Source organism: Puma concolor, chromosome A3 (assembly GCF_028749965.1).
Source record: "Puma concolor isolate L17-30 chromosome A3, mPumCon1.1.hap2, whole genome shotgun sequence".
NCBI lineage: Eukaryota > Metazoa > Chordata > Mammalia > Carnivora > Felidae > Puma > Puma concolor.
Window position 1 is genome coordinate 88,514,774 of NC_141669.1, and position 7,001 is coordinate 88,521,774.

Genomic DNA, 7,001 nt, shown 5'->3' on the forward strand with positions numbered 1-7,001 from the left:
GGCACAAATGGCTTTCAGGAAAGAATAAAGGATCAGTGTTTAGTCTGAAGGAATCCTCAAAAAACCCCACTGAATTTTGCAAAGTAGAAGTCATTGTTAAAACTATTTGTACTTTCATAGTTTAAATTATTAACAAATACTTTATTTTTTTAATATTTATTTATTTATTTTGAAAGAGAGAAAGAGTACAAGCAGGGGGAGGGGGAGAGGGAGAGAGAGAAATCCCAGGAAAGCTCCACATTGTCCGTGCAGAGCCCAATGTGGGGAGGTCGATCCCTCAAACTGTGAGATCATGACATAAGTCAAAATCAAGAGTCAGATGCTTAACTGACTGAGCTACCCAGGTGCCCCTTAACTTATACATTCAAGAATAAGTTAATAATGTCAACTCCTGGTGCATAAGTACTATTTGGACCCTAAAGAAATAATAGGTTGCACTAGGAAGGGACAAAAATACATAAACTCCTTTCAGTAAACCCAATACAGAATTCAGGGACTTCTTTGCAAGATTTATTTATATGATATCAAACTGCTTAGTTCCTTGGAATCATAAGCCAGGAATTTGGGCATGTTGGTGCTGGGTGGGTCACATCTCAAAGGTAACACCAAAATGTGGGGGGATATGGTTTCTATTCAATGTACTTTGTACAAATCGTATTAATTTGCAAACACCAAAAAGAATACAGTGATTTTTCACATATATACAGAAAAATGTTTCATCTTTAAAGAACTATTACAGTAGGGATTTAAAACACTGTTTCAGCAAAGGGTCCGAAGTAAATATTTTAGGCTTTGAAAATGGGAAGGCAAAATCAAGGCTATCTGCCGGTATTATTATGTAACAAGAGAGAAAATAAATTTCCACAAACTTTATTTATTTGTTTGTTTGTTTGCATATATGTGAGTTAGTTTTTGTAAAATTGTCTACTAATAAAAGAATGATTTGGAATAAAAGGAAAGTTAACTGAGGTTCAAAGCCAACCTCCAGAAACACCACTGCCGCTTCCACCACAAAGTGAAGAAAACATGTTGAAATGAGGTCTTGCCCCCCAGAGGCTTCTGAACCCAAACGTCAAGTCCAGCTTTGCTGGCCACCCTGTCTGACATGTTGGGTCCATGCCAACATCAATATTACACATTAATGAAAAAGTTGTTAAAATTCTTAATCCAATAAAGACAAAGAAAATCAAGCATGCAATAAAAATTTTGGAGTATTTATGAGTCAATCCCAACATCATTACACTGACAGGTGTTGTAAAAGACCCTGGGCTTCTGTTTTTGAACACATGAACAGCACACACTTCAAGCAATTGTATCAGATGTTAACAGACTGATTCTTGATTTTACATGTGTGAGATTCTGAAAGTCCTAGAGTATGATACTCCACTTCACAGCATAGGAATTAGGCACAGAGACATGAAGTTCCATAATATCATGACTGGTCATGAGCCCAGAAAGCTGTAGCTAATACATTGGGGTTTGGCTGAGTTTTACCATCCTGATAAAGGTTATAATGTTCAAATTACTTCCTGATACTTCAAAGGTCTTGAGCTACTGTAGGCTATAAGATGTACAATTATACATAAGTCAGATATGTGGAGCTTGGGTTGTATGATCTTCTGGAAGGAAGGAGCCATTTTTTCCATGGATGTGACAATTACAATCAGTTGTTGAAGATAGCCAAGGTTCTGAGGTCAGAAGACTTATATGACCATATTGACAAATGCAACATGGAATTTGATACACCTTTCAATGGTATGTTGGGCAGATGCTCCTATAAGCAATAGGAATTCTTTGTTCACAGTGTAAACCAGCACCTTGTCAGCTCTGAGGCCTTGGATTTCCTGGAAATGCTTTGACAATCTGACTTCCCGTCATGGCTCACCACAAAAGAGGCCATAGAGCACTCTTATTCCTACACTGTTATGAAAGACCAAGCACGAATGGGCTCATCTAGCACATGGGAAGGAGGGGTGGGTGGCAGTATCTCTGTCAGCAGTGCCAATATGATATCAGGGATTTCTTCAGTGCCAACCCCTTCACCCCTCAGACCCCTGTCAGGTTCACCAGTGATTGTGGCTGCCAACATCCCCTTGGGATGTTTGTTCCTGCCACTTAGAAGTACTGACCTCTACTGTCTCCTGATCCCTAAACAGAGGCAGGGGAGTCCATTCTCTTCTGGGTGCAACTTGTGCCTGGTAGGGAGGAGTGAAATACTTCAGAAGCATCATGTCTGAACCATTGCTTGTGGATTTATAACAGTTCAAATCATTAAAAAAAATTATAAAGGCTGATTTTCTTTTTTTTTTAACTCAAACTTTTCATAACTCAGGGATCCCCTAAAAAATTACCTACAGGTGGAATATTTCATACATAAATTTTTTTCTTCCCTTCTACATTCAGTTGCTCATCATTAAAGGACAACAATAAAACAGCCTCAACCCCCCATGGCTGCATTTGAGTAAAGATCTCTTCCCATGTCTACTGTTGTATCTCTACCATCCCACACTTAGAGGAGTTAGGCACCTCTCCAGAGATTACAAAAATGTAGCTTCTTTAGGGGAGGTGGGAAGGAAGGAGGGGAGGGGGGGACTCAAACTCTAAGAGCAGTGTAATGCTGCCAATATCACTGTGCTCCAAAGGTGCTTTGGTGAGGTTGTCCTGGTGAATCCACTAGAAATATGTCTTAGTTTCACTGAGATGTTGAAAATCTACCCAAAGGGCAGACAGGACCTGAAAATGTCTGTTCAGTAGAAATCATGTCTTATTGACCTAACCCTAACTCCAACTCATTTATAATTTAGTTTCAGTTTACTTAAAAAGTGTAATGCCTTCCTTGCCAGTCTCCTCACCTTAGTTCTGTCCCCTTTCATTTCCCAACATGCCCTTCAGCTGGTAAGAGGGGGAAGGCAAAATCTTTTTCAGTTTTTTCTGACTTGGCTATTTTGAATTGTTAGTTACTAGGCATAACTTCTTGCTTTTTACAAAAGAAATAAATTTACAAAAGAATCATTGTCTACATAGATTTCAAGTTAGCAAGGCTTTAAGAACTGATGGGAGATGTGACCCCACTGAGTTTCCTTTTAAGCCTTCTACCTTATTTTCCTCCTATTCCGTCCTTCCCTCACAGCCACCCAGTGGGAAGGCCTGCCCATGGTCTTGTAAATGCATCTAACAGGTAGGAGCAGAGCCCCTACCTCCAGTGAAATTGAAACGGTAGCCCTGTCACTGTGGGAAAACTGTAAACTCTTCTCACAGCCCTGCCTCCCCTTTCTGTCCATATGTATAGAACACTTTGTCCTTCGTATATGAAAGTCAGCCATATGTGAAATTTCAGTGTTGGAATTCTTTGGTGTAAAGAATCTCATTTGGTGTAAAGACATGTTTGGTTGTATTATCAAGATGAGGGGTAAGATCCCTGTGTAAAGGTCTCACTGGGTAGGTGTCTCACATTAGCTTCTGAGGGGCTTGAGTCCTGTTTTGTAGAGGTCATCCATGGCCCCCATTTTTATACACCCTTGCTTCAACCCATGGTACCAGGCAGGGTTGAAAAGCCTTTAAAAAGCAACAAACCAAAGCATCTCTATGGATTAAGGAAACTTTGCCATCACATTTACTTTGTGTATCAGCAGTGCAGGGTTTGAGGATGGAGAAGTGGCCAGTTTTCCTGTTTGTGTGTGTGTGTGTGTGTGCAGTGGATTTTCCACTGGAATTCAACCACCTAAGGTTATCAGGTGCTTTCCCAAGTGAAGCTTAGTTTTCCAAGTATAATAGCAAAACCTTCAGCTCTGTATTTTCTGCCACTATTTCATTAACATAGCTGCCCATAGGAACTGGGAAAAATTCTTCCAACATACTTTAAGGCCTGGAGTCTTAGTTCCATTCCTCTACCTATATAGATTCATAAGCTTTTCTCACCTGGTGTCATGGGTACACATAACCCTTCTTGGCTCTAGCAATGTTATCAAGGTGGTAGCTTGAGTGAACATAAAGGTAAACTTTAGAGGAAGCTAAAACCTCCTTTTAAAATGCTTCTCAACCACAGGGAAAATTTTCTGACTGTGTGGCAGGATGCTTTTCTTACCTTTGGCCACTTACAGTGGATATTTCCTGTTCTAAACCTGGTTATGCCCTAGAATGCTGCAGGAGTTGCCATGTTGAATTTGTGCAGAAGCTAAAAGCACAGGATTTTCCAGAGATGCAATTTGTGATTATATTTGCACTGGCTTGGGATATGAATGGACACTTAGGGCTAATGAATTCTTTTGAGCTTGGGAAGGGGGTTGTAAATCAAGACTCCACATCCCACCCTGTAGCTCAGAGAATCTAGGTGTGGCTGAGGCTGATGTGGAGTGTTATAGAAGCTGCACCTGCTAATACACATCAGACCTTTCAAGAAACAAGGTGAATGCAGAAGAGTCTGGCATGCCTTTTAAAATACATATGTAGAGGTTCTTAAAATGTTACTTAAGAAGTCGGTGCAGAAGCATGGAAAAAAAAAAAAAGACCCTATTAGGTGAGTGGGGTGGGGCAAGGATTTACAAAGTAGCAACTTTTGTGTTCTTGCAAATTACCTCATCCTGTACCTTGCATTGGGACACTATTTCTCAGCTCTATCCTGTGTGTGCAGTGATTAGATGGCTAGAAATGGAATGCCAATATAAGACAACTATGCTGGCAATTACTCTGAAATGTTTTTTAAATGTTTTTTAACTTTGTTTGAAGTAGTCTCTTTTTTCTTTAAGTATGAAATCAGGAGTTTCCCATCCCTTCCTGATGTATTGGTTATAACTGTATTGCATTTGACACATCAAACCCTAAGTGTGCTAGGAAGGAGTTGTGCCTGAAGAGCTTTAATCTTTTTAAATAAAAACTTTAAAACAAATGAAGAAAATAAAGTTAATATTCTTTATTATAGTATTCATTATAAATGAACATCTGTAAAATTCATTTTTAGTTTGTGGGCCATACAAATACTGGATTTGGCCCATGGGCCATATTTGCCAACTGCTATGTTACACACACACAACACACAACACACAACACACACACACACTATTTGTATCGATTTTATGCTGAGGTAACTGAATAGTTTTTATCCAGGACCTCAAAATCTCCACTGACATGAAGATTTTTTTAAAGACTGAATTCACAAAAATTGGATTCCCACATCCCATTATAGATAAAATACAACTGAGACAATTTTAGAAAATGACAAATATGATTATGGTGGAAATTATTTGGGTAAATGGTGCTCAATTTTTCAGTTTTCTCTATCTTATTTTAAAAGACCATCGGGGCGCCTGGGTGGCGCAGTCGGTTCAGCGACCGACTTCAGCCAGGTCACGATCTCGCGGTCCGTGAGTTCGAGCCCCGCGTCAGGCTCTGGGCTGATGGCTCAGAGCCTGGAGCCTGTTTCCGATTCTGTGTCTCCCTCTCTCTATGCCCCTCCCCCGTTCATGCTCTGTCTCTCTCTGTCCCAAAAATAAATAAACGTTGAAAAAAAAAATTAAAAAAAATAAAAATAAAAAATAAAAGACCATCACTTTTACTTCATACCTACATCCCTATAATAATACATTATTTGTCTTGTATCCTAAAAATTTCTATCACTTAACAGCATTTGTATCAGTCTATTTTTTTAATCTCTTAATTATGATGTTTTCTGTCTTTTACTTAAAAACATCTAAGAGAAAATAACAGAATAGAAATACTTGTTAATTCTGGCTTTAGTATAAATAGCATTTGCCTTTGTTTTCCATAATGAAATTTATTTGCTACTTACTTATAGAGACACTCAACCTTCCTGTTCTGAAATAAGGTCTCAGCAAGAACTAATTCCAATATTCATTTTAAGTTTGTGACTAAGACATGTGACCATGACTTAATTGTATTAAATAAGTGATGGAAAATGGGGCAAATCTGAATGGAAGGCATTTGAATTTGAATTGAAGGTATCTGAACTTGAATGGAAGATATTTGTTTCCTCTTGTCCTTGTTCCTTCTTTGAGACCTTTTCACTCAGAAGTGGATAGGAATACACCCTCCCCACCAAAAGAATCACCATTGTCTCAGTGAATTATGAGTTTTACTTTGTGTCATTATCAGGGCCAAAGTAAAACCACACATTTTAGATGGACAGCTGGAATACTATGATAAAGATGCCTGTGTTAGTGAAATATTTTAGACTTTTTTTTTCTTTTTTTTTTTTTTTTGAAGAGTCATAAACCTAATTTGTCAAGAAGAAAATTTTAGATACAAAGTCTCACTTTTATTTTTTTTTTCAACATTTATTTATTTTTGGGACGGAGAGAGACAGAGCATGAACGGGGGAGGGGCAGAGAGAGAGGGAGACACAGAATTGGAAACAGGCTCCAGGCTCTGAGCCATCAGCCCAGAGCCCGACGCGGGGCTCGAACCCACGGACCACGAGATCGTGACCTGGCTGAAGTCGGACGCTTAACCGACTGCGCCACCCAGGCGCCCCTATTTTAGACTTTTAATAACATTGAGGTTTCCCACAAAGAAACCCAAGAGGAAGGTTTTGTACAGGTAGGTTATTTAGGAAAGTAATTCACAAAAGCAGAAATAAGGATGGGGGATGGAACTATGGACAGCGGGTAAAGCTAATACAATGATTAATGGAGTTGGCTCCTGTTACCATTGTTCCATCTTGCAGGAGTTTCTGAAATATATCTGCCTCCCCCGAGGTAAGAAAGGGGGAAAATTGTCCACTGGGGCCTGACCCATAGTCAATGAGTCAGTGGTGACTCCATAGTCCCACATGCTTAAAAGCCTAAAGTTACCCATGGCCACGGCACTAGAGAAGATCCAGAGCAAGGAAAAAATGAAGAAATTTCTGCAGTGCCAAAACGTCAGTCAAAGATTTAAGGTTTGCAAAATACTCTGTTTACCCCCCACCCTTTCAGAAATTGTAGGGAGCGGGGCTAGGGCAGAGGTTACATTCTTTATCTCCAACTGATGCTAGAAAAAAATCTAAA

At 39.4% G+C, this 7,001-nt stretch overlaps 1 pseudogene; it reads left to right on the top strand.

Annotated features, from left to right (window-relative positions):
- Window positions 1-1,347: 1,347 nt before the first annotated feature.
- LOC112869612 (casein kinase II subunit alpha-like) lies at window positions 1,348-2,237 on the top strand (annotated as a pseudogene).
- Window positions 2,238-7,001: the final 4,764 nt, after the last annotated feature.